This window comes from Maylandia zebra, linkage group LG16 (genome assembly GCF_041146795.1).
Source record: "Maylandia zebra isolate NMK-2024a linkage group LG16, Mzebra_GT3a, whole genome shotgun sequence".
NCBI lineage: Eukaryota > Metazoa > Chordata > Actinopteri > Cichliformes > Cichlidae > Maylandia > Maylandia zebra.
The window spans coordinates 4,941,704-4,966,427 of NC_135182.1; the positions used below are offsets into that span (position 1 = coordinate 4,941,704).

The window sequence follows — 24,724 nt, forward strand, 5'->3', positions numbered from 1 at the left end:
TCATAACACACAGGAAAAGATCCAGGGAAACAGAGTTAACAATAAGAACGATTAAAAGAAATAACTATAAAAAACAATAAAAACGCTGACAATCATAAATTTCACACCTGAGCCTCAACTGTCGCGTACCAAACGACTCGGGGGTTGGGGACCGCTGGCCTGGAAGACCTTTGACTCCCTTGCTCTGTGACCTCAATAAACAATTTCATCATCACTTTATGGAAAAGATGGCATTGTATTGAATGTAAAATATGTTTTGGAAATTTTAGTCATTACTAGGGATGGGTATCGCTTAGGTTTTATCCGATACCGGTGCCAAATCGGTACTTTTGAAACGGTGCCGGTGCTCAAACCGGTGCTTAAAGAATGGAGAACACAAAATTGGTCCAAAAACCTCTCATGTTCAGCTGTTTTTTGTAAAAAGATAACAATGTTAGCCTTTTCTGCAGCTATGGGGCATATATGGTATCACTCTTGGCTGGAAGCAGTGCTTAAACAATGGAAAAAACACAAACTTTGTCCTAAACCTCTCATGTTCAGCTGTTTTCCACTTTTTCTTTGGTCTTTTTAGCCTTTTTGGCCAGGGTGAAGGGAGTATCTGCCATCAAACAAGAAGACAGCCGCATGTAACTACGACGGTGTTTGCTAGTTCACCTTACATGCATTAATGTAATAACGTGGTTAGCCTACTCAACGTAAATTACACACGAACAACATTAAGCTACTCACGCAGAGAAGAACGGCTGCTGCTGCATCATCATCCGTCATCATTTCTGCTACACTGGCAGGGCTAGGGGCCAGGACTCTCCTCTTCGTGTTTTTGGGGGATGTTGCATAACAGCCAACCCACCCGCAGTAGATGCGCTCGGTGTGAGGTCTCGCAGCAAGCTATCAAATACGGCGCATTTCTCGGCTTTTAAAAAAAACGCTATGCGTCGCCAGGTGTTTCATCGCCAGGTTCGTCGTCAGATTACCTCCTTTGCACAGTATCACAGTATCAGCTTAAAGCACTTGTTGCAGGCTGCTGAGTTTGCATATTTTGCTGTGAAGTACAGCCAGACTTTTGACCGCTTTGCCTTGGACATTTTTAATCTGTAGCTCTGCTCTAAAAGAACGTACGTACCTGGCCCCGCCTACTATCCTCGGAAACGTAAAATGATTGGCTAGAAGTGTATCACAGCTCAGGAAAAAAAAGCACCGAAAAAAGCACCGAAATGTGCGCTGCTTTTCGGTCTGGTTACTACCGTTTATGTCAGAACCGGGGCCATCGTGGCACCGGACACCGGTACCCATCCCTAGTCATTACTAACCTTCCAGTTGCGTTGAAGGCAAATCTGTCCAATTTAAACTTAAAACACTCATAAATATTGTGTTTTACATCCGATTGCCTCAAGGCCTAATGACATCCTCCACACTATGCACTTGAACATATAAAAGTGAGGATCACAACTTTTCATTGGAGTTTGAGTGTTTTAATCAACCTTGTTACAGCTGTGGTGTTCCCGGTCATAGGAAATGAATGGGCGAGTGGGGTGAAACCAACTGGAGGGTTAAGAGTACCAAGATTATGTCAGTTGTTAGCCAATGACCATGTGGTGTCCAAGTTTTAACAGCTTGATCCAACTATCACTTGTCATATATTCGATTTAAACAGCACTAAGATGGTGAAAACATTTAGCTCAATGCTTCATGACTTGATAAAATGACTTTACTAACGAGTGGGTTGTCCCCACTGCACCCAGCTTCCAAACAAACACAGTGGCTTGTCAGGAAATCATTTAAATGTTAGCAGCATTTGAACTGATCTGAGTTGCCGGCCTGGATCACAGCGACGGTGTTTACGAATGTGCTCATAAGATCAAAGCAAACCCAGACCTTTTGTCCGGCCTTGCTGTTCACACCCTTTATCCCCTGCAGCATCCACCTGTGTAACCAAATCTCACTTTAAATGTCATCGAAAAGTTTTACATCAGAAATGTGTCCATCTTTTATTAAGTGTCTGTGTTGCTCTTTTAAATGTGCTTTATGTAGAGCCCCTGCTGATGTAATTACGTTTTTATATGCATGCTGGAAAGGCCCTTTGTTCAAGACAAATTTCCTTAGGGGCAGCCGAGGTTTCATTCATTGGCCCGTGCTTTCATAATTCTTCCAGTTAAACTTTAAACACAATAAAGGCACATGTTCAAGTGTACAGTCACTACCAGGCAGCAACACAGGAATCCAATACAAATCTTGTGTGAAAGAAATTAAGTGAAGGCTTATTGGATTCATGCTGGTGTTTCTCAAAGCCTATAAAGTGGCCGGTACAGCAGGCTGAGCTCTTTCGGCGCTCAGCGGTCGTGCACAGTGGAGACAACAACAGACATTTGATGTGTCCATCGCCGCTGATCACCGACCGCTCTGGTGAATCCTCTTCAGACTTGGACCGTGGACAGGAAACACAGGTGGCATTGCATTAATGATCGGCGACTTGCCTCCCACTTTGATTACAGAGCACTGATCTGCTGTGAACAAACGACTGATGTGGAGCCACGCTGTTGGGTGAGCGGCTGAGCGCGCGCTAGATGGAATAACAGACAGAAAGCAAGAGAGAGTGGCCGAGCGAGCGAATGCTGCTGTTCCCACCAAATCCATCTTATTGGATTTTTGGCTGCGGGCATTCATCACTCTCTACCATTGTGCTTCTTGGGGATTGGCTGCAAAAACTTTAATAAAAGCGCACACACTAACAACACACAAAGACACAATGTGTTCAAAGAGCCCTTGTGATTTCAAAATGAGGAATTTTAGCAGAAGCATTAATTTTGCTGTGTGCTGGCATCAAACAATCACTTTCAAAGCCCAACCAACACACACAGATTTTGCTCATAAATGACAAAAAAAAAAAAAAAAAAAAAAAATCAGGTAATGTGTGACACTGAGAAGGCCATCAGCAGCAGCATGTGTGTGTGCACGTAAGAGTGTGTGTGTGAGGGCTCTCCTGAGAAAAATGAATCGCAGATGATGCAGCAGGCGGAAAGAGCAGCTCTTTGCTTCCTAACAAGTCTCCTCAGACAACAACCTGCCTCTGCTCTGCAGGCAAAACGGATGCAACAGGTCAGTGGCAGCACTGCTTTGGAAATCCAAACAGTGTCAACTTCTCGTTAATTGGTCTGATCTGCGATATAATAAGCTACGGTCCAGTTTCAGCAGGTCTCATTCAGCTCCAGCTTCACCGCAGTGCTGACCCAGACACGGCTCATTATTTTAGACTTTTTAAGAAAATTTTAAGATTTTTTGACTTTTCACAAGATGAACTGATATACTGCAGCCCACACAGTCAATAAGTGTTTTCCCAGTTGAGCATATGTAAAAACTGAATGTATGAGGGCTATAAATCCCCATCAGGAGCGCACAGCAACCATAACAAAATAAATCCACTGAAAAGTGTTTTGTTCCAAATATTCCTATAACTGTCTTTTGTTGAGTATAGTTGTGATCCCTCATAAAAGGAAACACTCTCTAGTTTCCATGTTGTGTAGTTTTCATTAGCAAGTGTGACCTCGCAGTCAGGGACATAGCAAAAGGGTTTCTCTTCAGTCACCCCACAGAAAAACAGTAAACATCATTAAAAGGTTTAGCCCATCCTCACAGAACCGGAGTTACATCCAATAACTACAATTTTTAACTCCACCAAAGAGGTTATGGTTGGTAGGGTTTGCATGTGTGTCATTATTTCTGTAAACACACATTAGCTGGAAAACTTTGGATGGGTTCAGAGTGGGGCCGTGTTTTAAATTAGCTTTTAAAGTTTACTTACATCCACTAAGTTCAATTCAATTTCAATTCAATTTTATTTATATAGCGCCAAATCACAACATAAGTCGCCTCAAGGCGCTTCATAGATACAGAGAAAAACCCAACAATCATATGACCCCCTATGAGCAAGCACTTTGGCGACAGTGGGAAGGAAAAACTCCCTTTTAACAGGAAGAAACCTCCGGCAGAACCAGGCTCAGGGAGGGGCGGGGCCATCTGCTGTGATTGGTTGGGGTGAGAGAAGGAAGACAGGATAAAGACATGCTGTGGAAGAGAGACAGAGGTTAATAACAGATATGATTCAATGCAGAGAGGTCTGTTAATACATAGTGAGTGAGAAAGGTGACTGGAAAGGAAAAACTCAATGCATCATGGGAATCCCCCGGCAGCCTACGTCTATTGCAGCATAACTAAGGGAGGATTCAGGGTCACCTGGTCCAGCCCTAACTATATGCTTTAGCAAAAAGGAAAGTTTGAAGCCTAATCTTGAAAGTAGAGATAGTGTCTGTCTCCTGAATCCAAACTGGAAGCTGGTTCCACAGAAGAGGGGCCTGAAAACTGAAGGCTCTGCCTCCCATTCTACTTTTAAATACTCTAGGAACAACAAGTAGGCCTGCAGAGCGAGAGCAAAGTGCTCTAATAGGGTGATATGGTACTACAAGGTCATTAAGATAAGATGGGGCCTGATTATTTAAGACCTTGTATGTGAGGAGCAGGATTTTGAATTCAATTCTGGATTTAACAGGAAGCCAATGAAGGGAAGCCAAAACAGGAGAAATATGCTCTCTCTTTCTAGTCCCTGTCAGCACTCTTGCTGCAGCATTTTGGATTAGCTGAAGGCTTTTCAGCGAGTTTTTTGGACAAGTTCAACCTAATGATTTATTGGTTGAAATGTTTCAATGGTCCTGAGCTTCCATAATGAAATAGGGGTTAAAAAGCTTATTATACACGAGTCCTCACAGTGTATGTCTGCATGACATTGCAAATAAAGTATTTCAGGGCTTTAGATATTTTCTTCAGTGATTTTCCATTCAGAGGTAAAATAAAGGGCCAAAGGTAAGGAGTTTTCTAAAGCTGGTCATCCCTTTAAAGATTGCTTTGCTCTGCCACTGCACACGGTGTCAGCTCAAGATTTGTGATTTGTCAGTTGTCATAATAGCACCTGAGTAACAGTCACTGCAGTCAAATAGATTTACAGCATCGCTTCGAATCTTGTAGTTTGACACATTTTGAATCTGACACATTTTAAATTTGACAAGGCCCGTGACACAGACACATTTTGTTCCCGTACACGTGACATGAAAATTCATGCGATCAGATGACAAGTAGACAGCTAAAAATATAACTGCGAGTGCAGTAAACACAAGCTCAGAATCAGCCAAGTTGTACAAGGTCTGGGTTTCATGTCATCGCACACTTTGGTTAGTCAATATGTACAGTGTTTCTTACCACCCTGAAGCACCTTAGTCCTCTTGCATAATGTATGACATCTGGTTGGCTATAGTCTGTCACCGGTTGTTGACAAGTTATATTGCAAGCCCGTATTGTTATATTGTGACTAGGGGTGCAACGATATTCGTATCGATATTGAACCGTTCGATACAGTGCTTTCGGTTCGGTACGCATATGTATCGAACAATACAACATTTGTAATTTATTTTATCAACTTTCCTTCTGACGATGCTGTCTGTGTTGAGCGCTCAGTGAATCTGCGTTCGACTACTCCGCCTAGGCTGCACTGTCGAGCGCAGATCCACTGAGCGCTCAACACAGACAGCATAGTCAGGAGGAAGAGCGCAGGGCAAGCTAGCGAGACAGAAGTTAAGCTCTCCTTGCAAGATGGACCTCCCCCACCCTCATTCAGATCTGGCGTTTGGAATTATTTTGGTTTTCATGTGACGTATGACCCTGAAGGTAAGCGCGTCATGGACTAAAGTAAAACAGTATGTTGGATGTGCCATGCAATGCTTAATTACATTGGTGTGAACTAGTGTGTTAGCGCAGTTAGCTCGTTAACGTGTTGGCTGTCTAGCCCCATGCACGGAGCGATCGGCGGTAGCTCGTTAACGGAGATTTGCCGTGTTGTGGCGTTAAGGTCATTTCAACGAGATTAACCTGAAAGCACTAGTGGGAACACAACGAATATGACTGCACATTTACGCCGACATCATCCTAGTGCAAAGACAAAAACAACAAGCATGCTACTAACTTTAGCCGAGTCATTTAGACAGCTGTTAGCACGTGATTCTCCTTATGCTGCTGAGAATATAGCCCAGAAGAAGCGGATAGTATAGCTTTTATTTTGGAAAGAGACATTTCTCTGTAATAAACTCTCTTTTCCAAAGATGAGTGATTCCTCAATCAGATACAGGGCTTGCAAAATCGCTAGCCCGACGTCCCGGAGCTAGCGATCTTTCCAGTCGGGCTACAAAAATCTCTCTGCCCTGCCCGTCGGGCTATTGTAGGAAAAATATATGTCAATGCTTTTGCATTCTTTCAGAAATGTAGCTGGGTAATTATGTCATTGGCATCGGTGAGCCACTGTCAATATGTGACATATTGAAGTCGCGTTTGAATTTGCGCTTGTTTTTTTGCTTTCACTTTGCAATCGCGCAAACTGTGTATAGAGAGCGACAGCACTGATCTGTGAGTGATGATAATTTGTGCACCAATTCCTCTGACATCGTCTTATTAATCGTTAGCTTACTATGCAAACATGACAAGTGAAATCTCCCGCAGCAAGCTTAAACATGTGAGAGGTTGATCGCGCAGAGAATCGCTGAGCTTATGTGAGTCCGTGTGTAAAAGTAGCAGTATATATATTTTAGTTCTGCTGAGCCAAATAAGACAGGTCGGGGTGAAGAAGTGACAGCCAAAGAAAAGCTTACCACAAAACGGAGAAGTTATGACAAATGAGACTATAAGGCAAAAAGAAAGTGCAGCTTTATGGTTTCATGGACAAAAGAATTTCTGTGGCTGCAATATGACAAGCGAAATAACCAGGGCTGCACATAAGTGGTCCACAGGTGCGCATTCGCTGTCAAAATAAAAAACGCGCACAAGGGTTAGGGTTAAATTTAAAAACTGTACTTTTGAGTTAAAATATATATTTATAATTTTAATAAATGACAAATTAAAAAGGCATGAACATTTTTTTGTATCGAAAAAATATCGAACCGTGACACCAAAGTATCGAACCGAACCGTGAATTTTGTGTATCGTTGCACCCCTAATTGTGACATATAGTGACAATTTTCCGAACACAGAAGTATAATCGACTTCTCTTATGTCTCGCCTTGTGCTCAGAAGCTTGCAAAAGCCACGATGCATGACTTTTGGCTACACTTCAAAGACCAAGGGAGGGAAACTGTGTCACAGAGAAGCAGTGTATTCAGTGAAATGTAGACTGGAACACACTGAAGCATTGTGTTAGATAGTGCAGAAATGGCTTATATTTCAGGAGTCATTTGATAATGTTTGATGTTTTAGTGCTTTTCTCTTTCATGCTAACAAGAGCTGGAAGAAGACTGCAAGGTTAGGTTTTCACTATTATAAAACAAAATGTTGAATTTCAGCCTGCAACAAAGGCTGAGGGAACACGAGAGGCACATTCTGCATAGTTAACGAATTTTAAGAGCTTGACAATCAGCTATAGGTCTAAAATCAGGGTATTCTTCATTTCCTTTTTTTATTTTCCAACATAAACACTATAATAATAGTTTTTAAAAAACAACATATAACTGTATAGTTTAGCAATGGCTCGAAAGAATTTGCCACCAGTGCAGACACATTGCAGCATCTGATCCTATTTATTTGCGCACTGGGGAAGAAAAATCTGATCACCAGCTGGCAGCAGAGAATGATTCAGAAGTCCATTTCACATTCTGGACTCATGAAACTACAGCTAAAGAAATGTGCACAACGCACACACACATACAGAAAGAGAAAAATATACACATGTACACCAACAGACACACACACATAAGATAAAGTGGTCAGGCGTTTAGGAGACACCACAAAGCCATTTCCATTTCACAAACTTCACACTGTTCGGCTCAGGGCTGTCAGATCCTGCTGTTCTCAAAAGGACAGAAAGCAAAGGAGGAGGAAGAGGAAGGGTTAGGGAGAGGGATTTAAGATTGCAGCTACACCGTAAGAAGTCAAACAAGTGCAAAGTGTTTTGAAGTGAAGTAAAAGCTTTGTGCCGCATCCAACCGTCTAAACTTCACGGATGAATTCGAGAGTTTCGAAAGTGCCGTCAACCTGGGCAAGATCTTTAAAAAAAAAAACAACAACTCATCTGTGTTTTAAAAGATCGCTACATGTAAATGGTTCTTATTCTTCTGAGACAGTTACATGTTGGAATCACAGATGAACAGAAAAAGCTGCAGCGGATCATTTGTTCCATTTCATCTCCTAAACAGTGGTTCCCAGATCGTAGTGTCTTTTCAAACACTGATTACAGTCCAGAGAGTGAAGAATCCTCTCCCAAACAAAAGACAGGCGATAGAGCCTGATGCAAAAAAGACACGCAGCTATAATTAAATCTATTGTGATGTAATTGGAATAAAAAACAAAGAAAAAGAAATGTGGCTTCTTGTCTTCATGTAATACAACAGCTAAATGATTTCTTAATTTTTGTTCATTTTCTCATTAGTTTTGTAAATGAGCAGTTTGATCAAGCTGAGCTGTAAATTGGAGGCTGCGGTGTGGATATCTTCATCAAAGCATGCGTGTGGATGGGTTTTAGAATGTGCCGGAATCTGAGCATCCACAAAAACTTCAAATGAACAGCGTGAACAAGTGCCACTATCAATCAGCTCCACAAAGAGTACGATTCCCAAAGACCTAATTACCAGTCTAATCATTAACTAATTGGTGCAGGATGTTTAGCCAGATACATTCGCACTTTTCACTTAAGCCTTCACACGTTCATCTAGGCTTGATTCTATGTTTTCACATTAACAGAGAGCAGAACTAATAACACCTTCTCAGTCAGTCCTATTCTCTCATGTTGGTGTGAGGGAACACAAAAGACCCAGATACTGAAAATACGAAGAAATCTCCTCAGCCCCAAAGCTCAAAGTAATTAATTCTGTAAAGGCACCTAATTCAACCAAAAAGGAGGAGGTCATCCTGTACAAGAATAAGAATTACAAGTAATCCCACTTTGATATCTTGAAGTGAACGTACCTTTTATAAAGTGGGCATAGAAAAGAAGAGGGACTGAAATAAAATCCAGATGACCTCAAGGCACTTTGTACTTATATTATCACACAAAGTCAACTGAAAGACACTCACGGGTGAGAAAGAAAAACAGGTTTACTTTGTGTGCTTAGAAGAGAGGTGAAAATGTGCCCACAAAAGTTAAAAATGTAAGTTAATGGAAACTACAAAGCCTTACTGGCCAGCTGGAGTATTTCAGAGGTTTTGTTAGTTCATAATATGTCTGTGTGATTTAGAGCAGGGTGTTTTGGTCTACTCCCATATGTCCAGAGAAATGTAATAAGGGCTAAAGGGCCATTTTAAGTTTTTAAATAAGCTGTTGTTGTGAGAATCCCTGCAGTTGACAATCCCTTTACCCAATCTACTGTAAGCTAGTACAGGGAGATGGTAAGAAAAGGATAGACTGATCAACACAAAAACTGTCTGTGCTTCAATTATTTCAATAAACACACAAATTACTATTGGATTTACGTGAGGGTGTGTCATATGATGTGTGGTTCTACCACAGATCATGAATATAAAAATAGCTATAGCCACATATGATATCACATATGTTTATGTTAACCACCTGCTGCTGGAACATTGTTATTTTTGGGTACCAGGAGTAACGGTACTTGTTATCCAGTTTTGATGAGCACTCATCAAAACTGTATAAACTGTAAAAAGTATAGAGGATATTAGTTCTTAGATAACTTCACTGAAATTGTTTCAAATGATAACAACACTTAGATCCCTTCTAGTTTAGTGATTTGACTTAGCTGAGGTGATTCCTAGCACAGAACTAGCAGCATAGTAGGCACCCTCCTGTCACTCAAAGTAGCTGTGCCTCTAATAACAAACAACTTTATGCCTGTTCCTTTATTTCCCAAGAGGTGACCAGAGCGGATGGATCCGCATGACTTATTTGGAACCCTTCCATTTATCCAGGTTTGGGAACATCACTTAGAGTGCGCTGGCTTGTGTAGCTTACTGCCATCATGTTTATTTTTATTCCCGTGGGTATCACTGGGCTGCAATTTGACTTTTAGTCTTGTAGCTAGGCTAAGCTAGGCTACGCTAAGCTAAGTTAAGCTAAACCTGTCTCGATCTCTGTATTGGACACACTGACACAAAGCAACTCTGTCAACACCATAGCTGCAGGGATTTGCTTGCCACACATTTTGTCGTCTGCTCATGTCCTCACTATGCAGGGACTGTGGGATCAAAAAGTTTGAACATGGCTAAAACTGTGATCGTATGTAGGATAAACAGAGATGTGTGTGCATTATATCACTCAAAGCATATCCAGAATTCGAGCCCATCATAACATATTTACAACATAAATAAATCATTTTAAGTTAAATTCAAAAGGCAAGCCGTTATCTTTGCAATTGCTGTATGGTTGCGCATTTCATTTCATCAAATAACTGATGCGAAAACAGGACACAAACCCAAAGTCCAGCATAATAAGGTGCTTTGATTAAAAATGGATTGAACTATTTCCTGGGTGTCCCTCGAAGAAGAGAAATTGATTTGGCTCAACAATGGTATTCCCGCACGTCCTTAACAGACTCTGATAATCAAAATAAACTCATACATATAATATAATTCAAGTCCCACTGTCACAACTCAATTCATCTAATTAAAGTGGCAGAGAAAAAGATGAGATTTTAAAGCAAGTTGGCAAACTCACACAAAGCAGTCACGACGATCAAAACATCTTACTGACATCAAGAATGCAGGAGCAACATCTGGCTAGTTGTTAAACCAGATGCATGAGCTCAGACTGGCAGCCATCATTTTTTTATCATTGGCTTTTCTTTTTTTAAGCTCGATATATTCCTTTTATCTATGTTTTTTTGCTGAGGCGTTTCAAATCCAAGTGCCTTACAAACACCTTTGTGATGGAAATGGATAATGAGCTTTCCCAGAGGGGTTAATCAAACCCATTGTTCGGCAAGAATGAAAAGATGTGAAAAGATGTGAAGGGGAACTGATTGACTGTGTGGTTAAAAAAAGGGAATTGCTATCCCTTTCTCCCGGGCATTTACTTGTTTCCTCCTTGATATAGGAAGTGATTTATTTTGACAGTTACCTCATTGAGTTTATTTTATCCAAATGAAAAGTCATTCTTGTGAACTCAGCAAGCAGGAGAGGGAGAAACAGAGAAATGGACAGGCGCAAAAAAAAAAAAAAAAAAGAGAACAGAGCATGCAGTGATTTTTTTTTTTAAAGACAAAGAAAAAGATAGCAATTTTAAAAAGATATCAAATTAAGAAACACAGGCATAAATGTGTGAAAGTAGCGGTTAAGAGTTGTGACTAAGCTCCTGGCTGAGAGCCTGGTGGGCTTGATGTGACCCCTCAGTGGAGGAGAGAGCACAGTCCAGCTCTATAATTAGAAAACACACAGTGCCACTAATCCTTACTGAATGACTAAAAAGCAGACAGCAAGTTTGCTCCACAGGTTGTGGAGAGTGAAAGTGGTGGTTTAAAAAAATCTAACAGAGGAGAGAGTTAAGTTCTACTTGTGGTCTGATTTAGGTGAGGCTGATTTAGCCCAAAATAAATCAAGGGTTTCTAATAGGATTTCAGATGTGTTAACACACTAAAGCTGGATTTATAGCTGTGCGTTACGTGGTTACGGGCTCATATACAAGTTAAGGTTAACATCACAACTTATATAGAAGAAATGTACTGTGTTTGATTGCCTTAAACAGCCTGTGTTTTCTCGGGGTAAAAGTAAGAGCGAGTTAAAGACAGGGAAGGTAATCTTCCTCACAGGAGCAACAGAGAAGGCACATTTTAGAATCAGCCAAACCAGACCACTAGGAATTCTGTTTGTTGCCAACATTTAGTGCCAATGCAGGAAGCAGTGTGCCCCCCAGAGATAAAGGTGTGTGGCCAGAGTACTGGATGAGCATCCTGGATGTCAGACTGCCAAAGACTGGAATTTTAATCCCATCACAGACTAACTGAGTCCGGTCCAAATCACATATTTGTTTTAAAGGGATATGTGACACCCTCTAGTTTTAGACCCTTGTGTTAAAAATCGAGTCAACGCCCTCTGTAAAAGTGAAGTCACAGGGAAAAGCAAACATTTGGGACTCTTTCTTACAGAATGCAGCAGATATGTACACATAATCCTTCCCTGATCCTCAGATGTGCTGAGCTTCCTCTCAGTTTGACTTTGTATGTTACATTAACTATAAGAAATGCTGTGGTTTCCACAGTTTGCTAGTCTTGGATGATGCACACAAGTCTAGATGTGTGTGTGCGGGCAGCCTTATGGCCTTGTGGCCACGTGGCTCCACAAAGACATAATGCACCACATATGCTCATGCTCCTCAGGTGGACTCGTACTTCAAAGATGTACAAAAGGAAAAACTACCTTTTTTTCCTGCAGCTGTCCACATCCTTGTCCTCAACAAGTCCTGAGCATAATCCCCATCTTAGCCAGCAGCTTATCATCAGAGGCTGATGACCCTCAAGTACATAAGCAGAAGACCTAACCAGCCTCTCTTATTCTCTGCCTCCTTGTCTCCACATGTTTGGCATCTAATTCGATGGAACACATTCTCATTCCTCATGCGACCCACGATATAGCGATTTACATCTATGTTTGTGGAAAACAAAACTCATTCAGGATCCCTCTTTTTCTCGCAAGCTTGAGCTTTTTGTAACAAAATAGGGTCCTGTCCGTGATTTAAACGAGAGAAACCTACACAGATAAAGGATGAATAAAAAATTTAAATAACAAGTTTTATTAACACACTTGAATTCTTGAAGGAAAACCATTGTGTATTACCCTTTTTCCCCCAATTATGGAGCACGAAACGATGTAAACACCACGAGTCTGTCAATTAGTGACGCAGTAGCGCCGTCTTCCAGATCGCTCTTCCAAACTAGTTAATTCGCAGGCAACATTTTAAATAAAGAAGATTTCATCCCAGCTGTTTCTTATGTTTGCTTCAAAGGGTGAGAAGTTTCATATTCATATGCCTGTGTGGTTCCTGAATAATCAAGTAATCAAGGATTTTTGATAGGAGGAAGACAAAGTGATTGTTATCCAAAACACTGCCTCTCAGACTCCATCCCCTTCCTTTCAGCTCCATGGAGCTTGTTTAGAGACAAGGCGATTACTTCAGAGGCAGTACGGGGAGAAGGTAATGCTGTTTGTCAAATTAACAAGCATGTACACAAGCCATTCCAACACCTATTGTAAAGTAGTTACACGAGCAAGCGGCTTAAAATATGCAAATCAACAATAGCTTAAGTCAACATGGCTTTTCATACAAAATGAAGATGGAGAAAAAAAACACTCATCATTCCACAATAAGCTTTGTAAAGAACTGAATAGTTCCAGATCCTGAGAGAGAAGGTTTGAGAGGGGAAAAAAGAGAAACACATTTAAGGATTTATATGTTTTTAAAACCTCCTCTCATTCAGATTGGCAGCAGCAGCAGTCAGCTTTCAAGTAGCTGCAGTAGACAGCTAATCATTAGCCAGTTAGCCTCTATTATGGCCTGGGATCCAGGCCTGGTGATAAAGAACCAAAGGACTGAGGGCTCACAGCTTAATGATCCAAAGATCAGCACAGGATTTACAGGCTCAGGGTTTTCTGCCACAGCCCCTGGACAAAAGCCCTCCTCCCTTTCTTCATCTACTTCAGCGGAGGGATTGAGTTCATAAAACCCGGAAACAATGTTGGAAAGTAATGAAATCTCCCACCTATCATGGTAAGAAAAATAAAATGAGGGAGACATCAATCGCTGAGGTAAAGCTTCCAGTTGATTGGATGATAAATAAAGGCAAAGTGCCAAGAACAAATATTTCACACACTAGAACTTTTGCAGCGCCTTCAGCAGCGCTCTTATTTAGTTTTCTTTGAAGAGTTTGACATAATAGCTCATGGAGCACCCTGGCTTTACTTGGCATCGGATGAAAACTTAATTTAACTGTTTCAGACCCAGAGGATCAACGTTCGCTGAGTGTGAGCTACCTGCAAATGTTTAAAACAAAGCTTGCCGGGGTGCCGATTTAGCTCACTGGGCTGAGCAGGTGACCCAATATGCAGTAAGGCTAATGCAGAAGCCCGGGTTTAAATCCACCAAATCTGTGGCTATCTACTCCGTGACTCCCAGCTTTCCTGTCTTCTCTTCACTGTCCTGTTGCAGTAAAGACTAAAAAATCTGCAAAAAGTGTATGTAGAAAAAAACAGCTTCCTTCACAGCTTGTAGTGGATGCCATACAGAACTCAGAGACATTTATTTGTTGCAGACACTCTGCAACTACTGAAATCCTTCGCACAGGCTCAAAGGATCTGACATTTCTTCTGAAATCAGCCCCTCCTGCTCACTTTCAGCGTTGGATACAAGACACTGGAATTTTTCAGTTATCTTAACTGCCTCTTGAAACATGAAAGCACTGACCAAGTAAAACATCCACAGCCATTTCTTCTTCTTTGTACTTGTTGATAACTGTACACCTTAAAGCAAAACCACAACTCTTATATTTTTAAGCTAACTACTGAAATTTGGCGGAAAAAAGGTCAAAGGCTGATTAATATTTAATCAAATCCTGACAAAAAAATATTTTATTATAAAGAAATAATAATAATAAAGCAGGAATATGAAAGTTTATCTTAATCTAACAGCAAAAAAACGTATTATCATTATAATTATTATTATTCCACTAAAAGACTGGATCTAATTTAATTCCTGCTACTGGCGTGGAAATCTTCAGGAATGTCTCAGTCAGGGCCCGGATTTGCTCAGCGGCTCAAACCCTCGATGAAGCCAAATGATTACATCATCAGCTGGCACGTGATTGAAGATCACACATCAGCCTTGGCCCGAGAGATTCTTTACTCATCTCAAGAGAACCTCTCCATCACCATCATTGCTGTCACCATCCCCCCGATAGGGCGTGAATGCCTCCTCTGTGAGTCAGGCCAAGGATCTGCCAGTGGCCCCACTTTCGCAAACTGAATAGGCACAGCTCAGCCACGTTTTAAGGCACCCTAATGTACCATGGCTGGACCACAAAGGCAGCGTGGTAATTTGCCAGGGATAATGACGCTCCCTTAATTCGGCCCTGGGGGCCACAAACAGAATACTTTAAAGAGCATCCCCGTCCAGGGATGAGACCCATGTCTTCCCACCCCCATTTTTTTTCTAGGCCTCTCTCTCCCTCTCAGTCCAGCCCTTCCATCTCTTATTGGCCTGAAAGGAGCTTGTTTTCTTCCGGCTTATTGTTATCCTGAACTAAATATCAGCAAACAACAGCGGGGCTGGAGGAGACATCATGCCAACCACGATTGGAGCCCCTGATCTCCTCCCAGAGGGGCAGAGAGAACCAAGACAAACGCAGTGGAGCTTCTTCAAAGCAGCCAGAGAGGGAGCACTGCTACTCTACTCCATTGACACATATTAGGGGGAGATATTTAGGCCACAAATTGAATTGAATAGAGAAAGTGAGCTGAATGCATGTGCTGAGCAAGGGGAGTGGAGCAATAGAAAATAAGCAAATTCCAGGGATGGCCTTCAGGGATATTAAATACAGAGAAAGAAGTGGTTGAGATTGGAGCAAGAGCAGTCTCTACTAATTTTAGGAGAAATTGGGCAGAAGATAAAAAGGGCTTGAAATCAAAACCAAGATGATAGATACACTTGAGACTGAATAAAGCCACAGAAAGCAAAAATTGAGTGGAATCACTTGCTTACGTTTTAATAAAAAGTATCCAAACAGCCTTCATATTTCACTAATTCTGATTAAGTTAGAGCTATTTAAATACTTTGTGCAGTGTGAACAAATACGCAAGGTTAGATTTGCAATGCAATGAAAAGTGCTTTAATATATATATATATATATAGGTCCAGTTGAGTCAAGGTTAAGACAATAAAGTTGCTACATTACAAATAACCCTATTATATATTTTATGAGAATAAAATAAAAAAATCAATGATGCATAAATTCTGATTTTAGGAGTACAACATTTTTGCTCAGTCGCTCAGTAAACAAGGTCATTTTCTCCGAGGGGATGCCAAACGTTTGACTTTCAGCTCCTCAGTTTGACTTTCTGTTATCCAAGGCGTTTTCTTGAACTGTTTACGTAACAATAGGATCTAGTTTACATAGCTGAATGAGCACTGGGACAGCAAAGAATATGATATCCAGGCAACAAAAAAAAAACAATCTCACAAATAGGGATAGATTTTTATTAGATGTTGTTTCCTTCACTTTGCTCTCCTCCACATTTTCACAGATTTGATAAATGACTAAAAGACCTTCTAAAAACTTTTTTATGTCACTCTGGCTCATGTTCAGCTTCAGTGAATATGTGTGTTTGTGTGTGTGTGTGAAGGTATTTGAGACAAGTTAAATGAAAGTTTGAGCTCACTCTGCATGCCATTGTGTTTAAAACATGTAGGCCAACAGTTTTCTCACCACCTCTGTTCATTAGCACATGCTCAAGGCACGATCTGATATCGTCGTGTTGGTGTTGTTCCCAGATCATCATACTAAATGTTGTTCGAGGATCAACATTGCAAGTGACCAATCAGAATGTTGTGACATCATACTTTTGCGACATTGGGAAAAACCGCCGTAAAACCAAAAACTGTACTTAAGCTGCGAGAAACCGCCTCTGTCCGCCGATCAACGGACCCTGACCCTAACGCTTTAATAAACGGTAAGCAGAACTGATATTGTCCTTGCAACATTGGAATTTCATAAATGCCCAAATGGCTTGGCGCACAAAAGAATAACGTCACAACAATGTGATTGGTCACTTGCGATGTTGAACCTGGAACAACATTTTCATGATGATCTGGGAACAACACCAACACGACGATATCAGATCATCCAAACTCCAGGAGAGCTTGCATATATTAAAAACTTAGCTTCAAACATGCCTACTATTCAGTTTTTTTGTAATCTGGATACCTTCCCTCAGGGGACAATCACATTCCAACTGTACTCACCAACATAGCTATGAGATTTAAAAATGCCACGTTAATAACACATTTAGAAAAAAACTGTTGTACTTTGTGTACATTTTTGTGCAATTATGGACAGACTACTTTCTATAACTGCACAAAAAGCTGCACTACACTTCCCTTCACTCTTTTTTTTTTAACAGTATAATTAATTTTTTCTAGTAGAAAACCAACATTTTACTTAATTTTCGCCACAGTTCATCCAGTCATAGGGTTTAATGTCTAAACCTAATATGGTGACGGGCCTTACTGACACGGTTTGGCCGGATGATTAAATCTGGCCCTGACAGTTTAAATGCACAGCAAGTTAAGAAAACACCAGGAAACATTTTTAAAAAGAGAAACCACTTCACACAAAACACAAGGGAAGTGTTTTGGGGGGAGACGAGAACATGAAGGAACAGCTCCAGAAGTGACAAGCTAACAGTGAGCAGCTAATAGCAAATATATAAGTTTAGTATTACATGACTCATGTGATTAAAATACACTCTGACTGCATATTTCTCTCCCTCACAACACTGATGAATCTCCACTTCGTTTTCTCTCAGTGCATTTATTCGTGTGTTTCAGTTTCTATATGCAAAAACAACCCCCACCCAAAAAAACCACTATAACACTTCCGTTGTATTTTCTGAGTTTTTTCCTACTTCCGTTGCCTTTTGTGTGCTTTTGCAGGGTTTGTCTATTTGCTGGTTACGTTGCAACTCTCCGGCCCACCGTAGAAATATCTTAAAACGTTACATAAGATAAACTTTCAAGCGTCAGGTGTTGATGGACGGAATAATGACCCAACTTTCTTGCTCTTGCTACAGCTGAATTAAAAAAGGCATGTAAAAGCTCTGAGAATGGCCCCAGCCTGCTCTGGTGAAGGTGATTTCAAAAGATGATTATGCACTCATGTCACCTGTATAATAATTTCACTGTGCTGTGTCAATTAGGCACAAGGCTGTCGACGACCGGAGTGCTTCGCTTTCACATGGAAAAAAGTACTTTTGACTATCCAGCATCAATTTGACACTCACTTATTTTATCCTTGTCTTTATTTTTTGTTGGCATTGTGCTGTTTTTAACTCATTTTTAAGTACAACAATTCGAGTTGTAGATAACTGATGCGTGGCTTGTGCATCATAGTTTGATTGATTGAACGAGATGGATAGAAATAGAGGGACAAAGAGAGGTGGAAAGGTAAACCTTGACCGTTAGCAGCCTGCATGAAACCCCTCCACCCCTACCTGCCCCCACCACTTCTGCTTATCCTCCTCTCTTCCGCCTCTACTGCAAAACTCTCCCCACTGCCTTTCAAATCACTTCAGTCAGTCAGAATAAAGGACTTTCACCAAAAAAGACTGCCTTACTTTTACCACAAAGGCCAGTGAGACTTCTTTTTGGTCTTGGGGGGAGTGGAAGACATTTAAATAAAGTTAGAATGAGAGGAAAAGAGTAATTGCTATCCTTCATCCACAAGACCAGAGAGAAATGTTGTTGTTTCCCAGGAAAAAAATTGAGGATAAAAGTAAAAAGAGTCAACTAACTTGCTGCACCACTGCATAGCAGCAATTCAGAGAAGGATATAGAAACCAGTCAAAGTAGTGCATGAAAATGACACGGAGGCTCCAAATGAAAAAGATTAAAGTGTACTCACCAGCTAAGCATCACTGGGGTGTAGGCACAGGGGGCTGTGAGGGCCGTCTGTCCTTTTCAAATTGATTCTGTTAGAAGGGGAAAGGAGACAGAGAAGGAAGGGGGAGGGGTGAGTGTTTCACTAGCTACTCGCCTCCATCTCATAAGCAGAGCGCAGAACCACAAAGAAGTGCTGGCGGTCTCGTAAACAAACCGCCAACTTTTCAATGAAGGAGAGAAGGCGGAGCGGGAACGGCTTTTTAAACCCCAACCTTAATGGGGTTTGGGGGGCGGGGGGCTGAAGGGAAAGAGGGACCTGCGAGAGGCCTTTGTAACAACTGATGGCCTAACTGGACAATAACAAACCACCAAGTTCAGTATAGTTCAAGCACATTAACCCCTAAACCTGACTCGACTCGCACAAACAACACAACCAATATGTGGCTCAACTGTAAACGAACACACAGATGTAAATGCGGCACACAGACGCCTAAACTGTGTCGAACCAAACACAGATGCTAATATACAGAGAGCACATTTGGTTCCAAGCTTTTTGATCTCAGTGCCACAGAGCAAATTGGAACAAATAGCCCTGGTTTGGTTTCTAAGGCAACCTGAAGGAGCAGCTCAGACTCGCGATCCCTCTTGTGTCGTCAGCTGCCGTGATATGGCTGCTGTTTCTTTCACTTCAACACAGAGGAGCAAAAATGAATCAAAGAGGAATGATAAAGTTCACTAATGATGATTTATTAACTGTACATCTTATAGGATGTTATCACATAAATGCAGAAATTAACTAAAAGGGCATTTAGGTTGGAACCAAAGAATAAAAGGCTTTGTTTTATAGTAATAATAAATATGAAGTGCATATCAAACTCTTAGTCAGCTAATTAAGCACCCAGTTCTTCGACCACATTCTCCAGCTTGATGCTGAGACACTTAAGAGTGAGAAAGACAGGTAGAAAAATACAGTAAAGAGGATTTTCCATGGAGCTAAGCCGAGAATTTAGGGCTGAGCAGCAGGAAGTGTCCGCTCACACACACAGAAACTCCCCATAATCTCCACTGTCAGTGTGGGATCAGGCTTTATTCACTGCAACAAGTGAGGAGGAAGAATTCTCATAAACTGCTTAGTCTGTGACCTAAAGTCTTATTCACTTTTCTCACACACACACACACACACACACACACACACTTCAATGTCCCGCATCTACACAAGAAAGTCGTGCAGACAGGATCTGGGATTGCATGACCCTGCTCAGATTCAGTATGGCTTTATTGACCACAAGTGGCATGAATGTGATACTGGGCTCGGTGCAAATCAAGCAGCAAAGCCGAGATTTAAGTAAGACAGATAACAATAGGTAACATCAGGGCCAACGTTTGGCTCCAGACCTCTGTGTGAGCACCTTCATCTTAGCGTGGGACATTTCAGATTCACCAATCGTGGTGCTCGTGAGGCGTTTCTGCAGATCAGGTGAAAAAAACAGAGAACCAGCAAGAGTTTTGTTGATAGCAGCAATAAAGACGTCACTCTCAGTCAGAAAACATCGAGACTGAAAAATTGCAACGGGTTTGGATGAAAATGGCACCGTTTTTTTTCTTTTGTTCTGAAATGTTTTGACAGAACACACGGAGAGACGCAGAGAAACTCGTCACCAACTGAAATATCGCAAACATCACATTTTCTTATTATCACTATTGGATTGAATGTACACTGAAATGCATGATATATCTACCAGCAGCAATTCGTGAAATTTATTATAATAAAAAATGAGTGCAGAAGCAGGACAGCGTGGTTAGCGCTGCTGTCCAAGGTCCAAAGACATACAGTTAGTGGGGTAGGATTAACTGGTGGTTCTAAACTACCCATAGATGTGAATGTGAGTGTGAATGATTGTCTGTCGGTGTTAGCCCAACATCAGATTGGCGACCTTTCCAGGTTGTACCCCGGAAAGCTCTCAGCCTATGGCAGCTTGGACCCTGAATTGGCTAAGCAGAGGAAAATGGATGGATGGAGTCCTGAAAGTATTTTTAGTAATACTGCGCAATACTGCAAATTTTGGTATATATTCAATGCCAAGTGAATACAGGGCCAGTACTGCTGATATTAATGCCGATACTTTTAACCTATAAAGCTTATGCAGTGCAGAGCACAGTGCGATGATTTATGAGCTGAATCATCATCAATTTGCACATTTTAATGACCACTAAATCACTGCGATTTTTTACTTTCCACAATAATGAGTTAACACAACAAAACACACCGTTCAGTTTTTCATGCAGTTTGAAACTGTGTTTGTTGGAGACCTGGTAGGTAAATGTGCCTTCCGCTAAAACACTGTGGGTCAGATTGGTTGTTTAGATGTGCTATAGGCTAGAAATCAAAATAAACATGATAGTCAACACAAAAAGGTTCAGAATTTTTTCATAGTGCATGTTTGAGCAATAGTTTTTCATTTGCAAAAAGTTGTTTAACACAGTTCAGTGCTGCTAGTGCTGAACTTAGGGGATAGACACAAAGTATCAATCCCATCACACTAGTATCGGCCTGATACCAATATCAATGTTGGTATCGACACTATGGATATTTAGATTGACCTGCTCACCTCTAATGTTTAGATGTTTCAGACCCACACATACAGCACAAACACACAGAGACATATATACAGAGCAATTACAACAGATGCTGTCCATCTTAATTTGAATCTTATCTTGAATCCTTGAAAGTCCTCTTTCTTCTTGGTGGTCATCCTGTGAACTTATGTGAAGAACTAGTAAAGCTTTCAAAAACAGCATGAATCAAAGCAGACTGGAGGCACAGTCTCCAACCTGGAACTTTTTTTTTTTTTTTTTGCAAGCTGAAACTTTTGCAGCCCACCGCAGAGCATCTCACTCATTTTCTGTCCATAAGAAGTGATTATCAACATTCTCCACGAGACCCAGCAGCGAAAATCAAATTCTCCTAATTAAGCTCCAGTTACTGGTAACTGAATCAGGCAGTTTAATGAAGACTTAGCGGGAAGCGGGTGAAGAGGCAAGTTACAGAGCGGCAGGAGTTCACGGCTCAACAACTCTCGATGTTTATCTCACACAGAAATGCACAGGAGCACAAACACTTATACACACATTGTACTTGTGCAGTTCAACATTCACCCTTTAGGCACTAAAGGAAACGTGTCTAATTAGGAGCAAATTACTGCCTGCAGCTTTCCAGTTGAGATCACTAGGTTGCTGTTGCTAAACAAACTTTTTTTTTATGAAGTTCAAATCGAACACAGCAGATCCCAGCAGTTACTGCAACGAGGACACACTACGTGATATGAGCTGGGAAAAGTGGCACTTCAAAGGCTCTCATTACTCTGTTATACAATCATGGAAACCTTTAAAGCCACTGTCATATCTTTAGACGTTACCACCAATTAATGTGCTTTTTACCAAACTTGCAACTTTTTTCCCCTAAAAATCGTTTGAAAACTGACACCAGCCCTTTAATTTTTTTTTAAATTCAAACTGACTTAAAGTTTGTTGTAATGTTTCTGAGCAACGGAGCAGGTAGCGAAGTGTTTGACTAATCTAATCGATCTCCAGGCAGCGCTGTGTCTCAGTTTTTAACAGCTGATCGTGCACACTCAAGTGCAGCCTTCAGTTAGAGTCCTGTCACATTAGTTCTGCTTCTGTGAAATGTTGAAAATTTCCAGAAAAATATGCAAATTGGCGTGTTGTTCAGTCGCTGGCTGTGCACTCAAAAGATCATGAATCTCGCATAATTAACTGAGTGTCGGTGACTTTTGTGAGTCATGTCATTTCGCTGCTGCTCTCTACCGAAGTGCGTGCTATTCTTGACAGCGCAAAACAAGCAGAGGTGGCGTGCAACTGGCATTCCCAGGGTGACTCAGGCTGCAGCAGTGCTCATGGGCAAGGCAGGAGCCATAAACCATGCCAGTTTATGAAAATATTTTTAAAAAATCTGATTTTAAAGGCATAATGTTCATTTCGAATGGTAACAAAAGTGTAGACAGATTGTTTTAACCTGACCTCACACAGAGACAAACCATAGATTGCAATTTAGTTGGAGTGTTGTATGGTGTTTGGGTTTGCTTGCCTTGTTTTGTTTACATCAGCAAACAATAATGTGTCAACACAGCAGGATGACGCGCCTCAATTATGATTAGCTGTGTGGGAAAAAATGCACATTTCTCAAAAGCATCACTTCAGCTGTGTGTCATTAAACTTCACACTAATGTGGTTATCAACTAACAGACTGGTTGAAATACACTGTTCTTGTCTGCCTATTCGCATAACAGAGCAAAAAGGAAGCAACCTTTAACTTTAACTGAAATATATAATCAGCCAATCACATGGCGGTATGGTAGGCATTTACATAGATGTGGTGAGCATCAGAATGGGGGAGAAAGGTGATTTAAATGACTGTGTGCTTGCTGAGAGGCTGCTCTAAGTATTTCAGAAACTGCTGATCTACTGTGATTTGTCCCACACAACCATCTCTATCTCTGTTTCTCTGGGTGAAAATGCCTTGTTGATGCCAGAGGTCATAAGACAATGGCCAGACTGCTTTGAGCTGATAGGAAGGAAGCAGTAAGTCAAAGAACTACAAAGCTCAGATCATCATAAACAGGGTTCTTTACAGTGAGGTTACAAACCCAGTAGTAGCAAAGTGTACCTAATAAAGTGTCCAGTGAGTGTATGTCTTCTCTTCTTTGTATTAAAATTAATGGCATTTCCAAAAACAAGGCTTAATTACTTAATTGTGAGAAGTAAATGACTGATTTGTCTCAGAGGTTTTTACTATCAGAACAACATGTAGGAATCTTTCCCACTAATAACTAAACTAAAAGTGATAAATAAACACAAAATGAATTCATTTTCATTTTATGTATTTTATGTAAATAAAATAATAAACCTAATCAACAGGACACGGAGGGAAGAGAACGAGAGAAGGAAGGGAGACAGGGGCAGTAAGGCTAATAATCTACCACATCCAAGAGACTGGGAACCAGAACACACACACACACACACGCACACGCACACACACACGCACGCACGCACGCACGCACGCACGCACGCACACACACACACACACACACACACACACGCACACACACAGAGCTGCTATCCGAAAGGTCGAGCCTTACATACAAGACGGTTTAATTTGCACAACCTGAAACCATGGCATCACACTGACGGGCAAAGTCATCTATTACCCTCGTTATTATGCACCGTCCTCCTGTGTCCTCGCAGCCCACTGGCTGAGTTTCCAGCGCAGTTTCACATATCCTCGGCTTTTCATCATCACATCTGACACCTGTTTATATACGTCTTAACCTCTGACCTCACCCTCCCTGCTCTCAGAGACAACAGCGCTAGGTGAGCAGAGAGGTCGCCTCCGTTACCGCGAGAGTGGCGACAAAAGGTTACAGCGGCAAATGAATTGAGGACTAAATGTAAAGACCAGAGGGGGGAATAAAACTAAGGGTGGCCGTCCTGATCCAGGCCTCCGTGCCGTGTATGTTCTTGCATGTAAAAATGTGTTCCTGCACTCGACGTCTTGGTGAAAAAGCAATTTCAGATTTTGAGCAATGCGTATGTGTTTCTGATTGCTCAGTAAGCTCAAGTGGGTCTCTGTAGTAATTAAGTGGCACCTCCATTAAAGACGCCTTGGGCTGCTAATACATCAGTGTTAGTTTTAAAGCTGCACAGCTGACCAAACGGCTTAGAGAAATGATGGGGAGCTAACTATGCTATTTAAATTCAACAATCCTCAGAGATGTGACATCACCACGTGCAGAGTGCTCTTCCGCCGCTGAGTCCAAACACTGAATGTTAATGATGTCTCTGCAACAAGCTTTCATCATTTAAAAAAAAGAGAGAGAAGGTGACATTATTACTGCTACGATTTTATTATTTATTTTTTAAATCCCTTTAAAAATTTACCCCAAAATCTTCCCCTTTCCATCACTTTGACATGCTCGCTGCTGCAGTTAACATCTACAGCTGTATTTACGATTTATCGATGCCAGCTCCTGCCATTGTGTATGGCTCACCAGCTCAACTAAATGCAGCTAATGATAGTATTTCCAC

At 41.2% G+C, this 24,724-nt stretch overlaps 1 protein-coding gene across 3 annotated transcripts in view; it reads right to left on the reverse strand.

Moving 5' to 3' along the window:
- sema5ba (sema domain, seven thrombospondin repeats (type 1 and type 1-like), transmembrane domain (TM) and short cytoplasmic domain, (semaphorin) 5Ba) overlaps positions 1-24,724 on the reverse strand; it is a 200,872-nt gene that overhangs the window by 142,263 nt on the left and 33,885 nt on the right. For 2 of the 3 annotated variants that reach the window (XM_004568969.4, XM_076875382.1), the window contains exon 2: positions 18,645-18,711. The exons of the other annotated variant lie outside the window; for it this stretch is intronic. The gene's annotated coding sequence lies outside the window, so the exon portion shown is untranslated. The remainder of the gene's footprint in view (positions 1-18,644; positions 18,712-24,724) is intronic. 3 annotated transcript variants of the gene reach the window in all.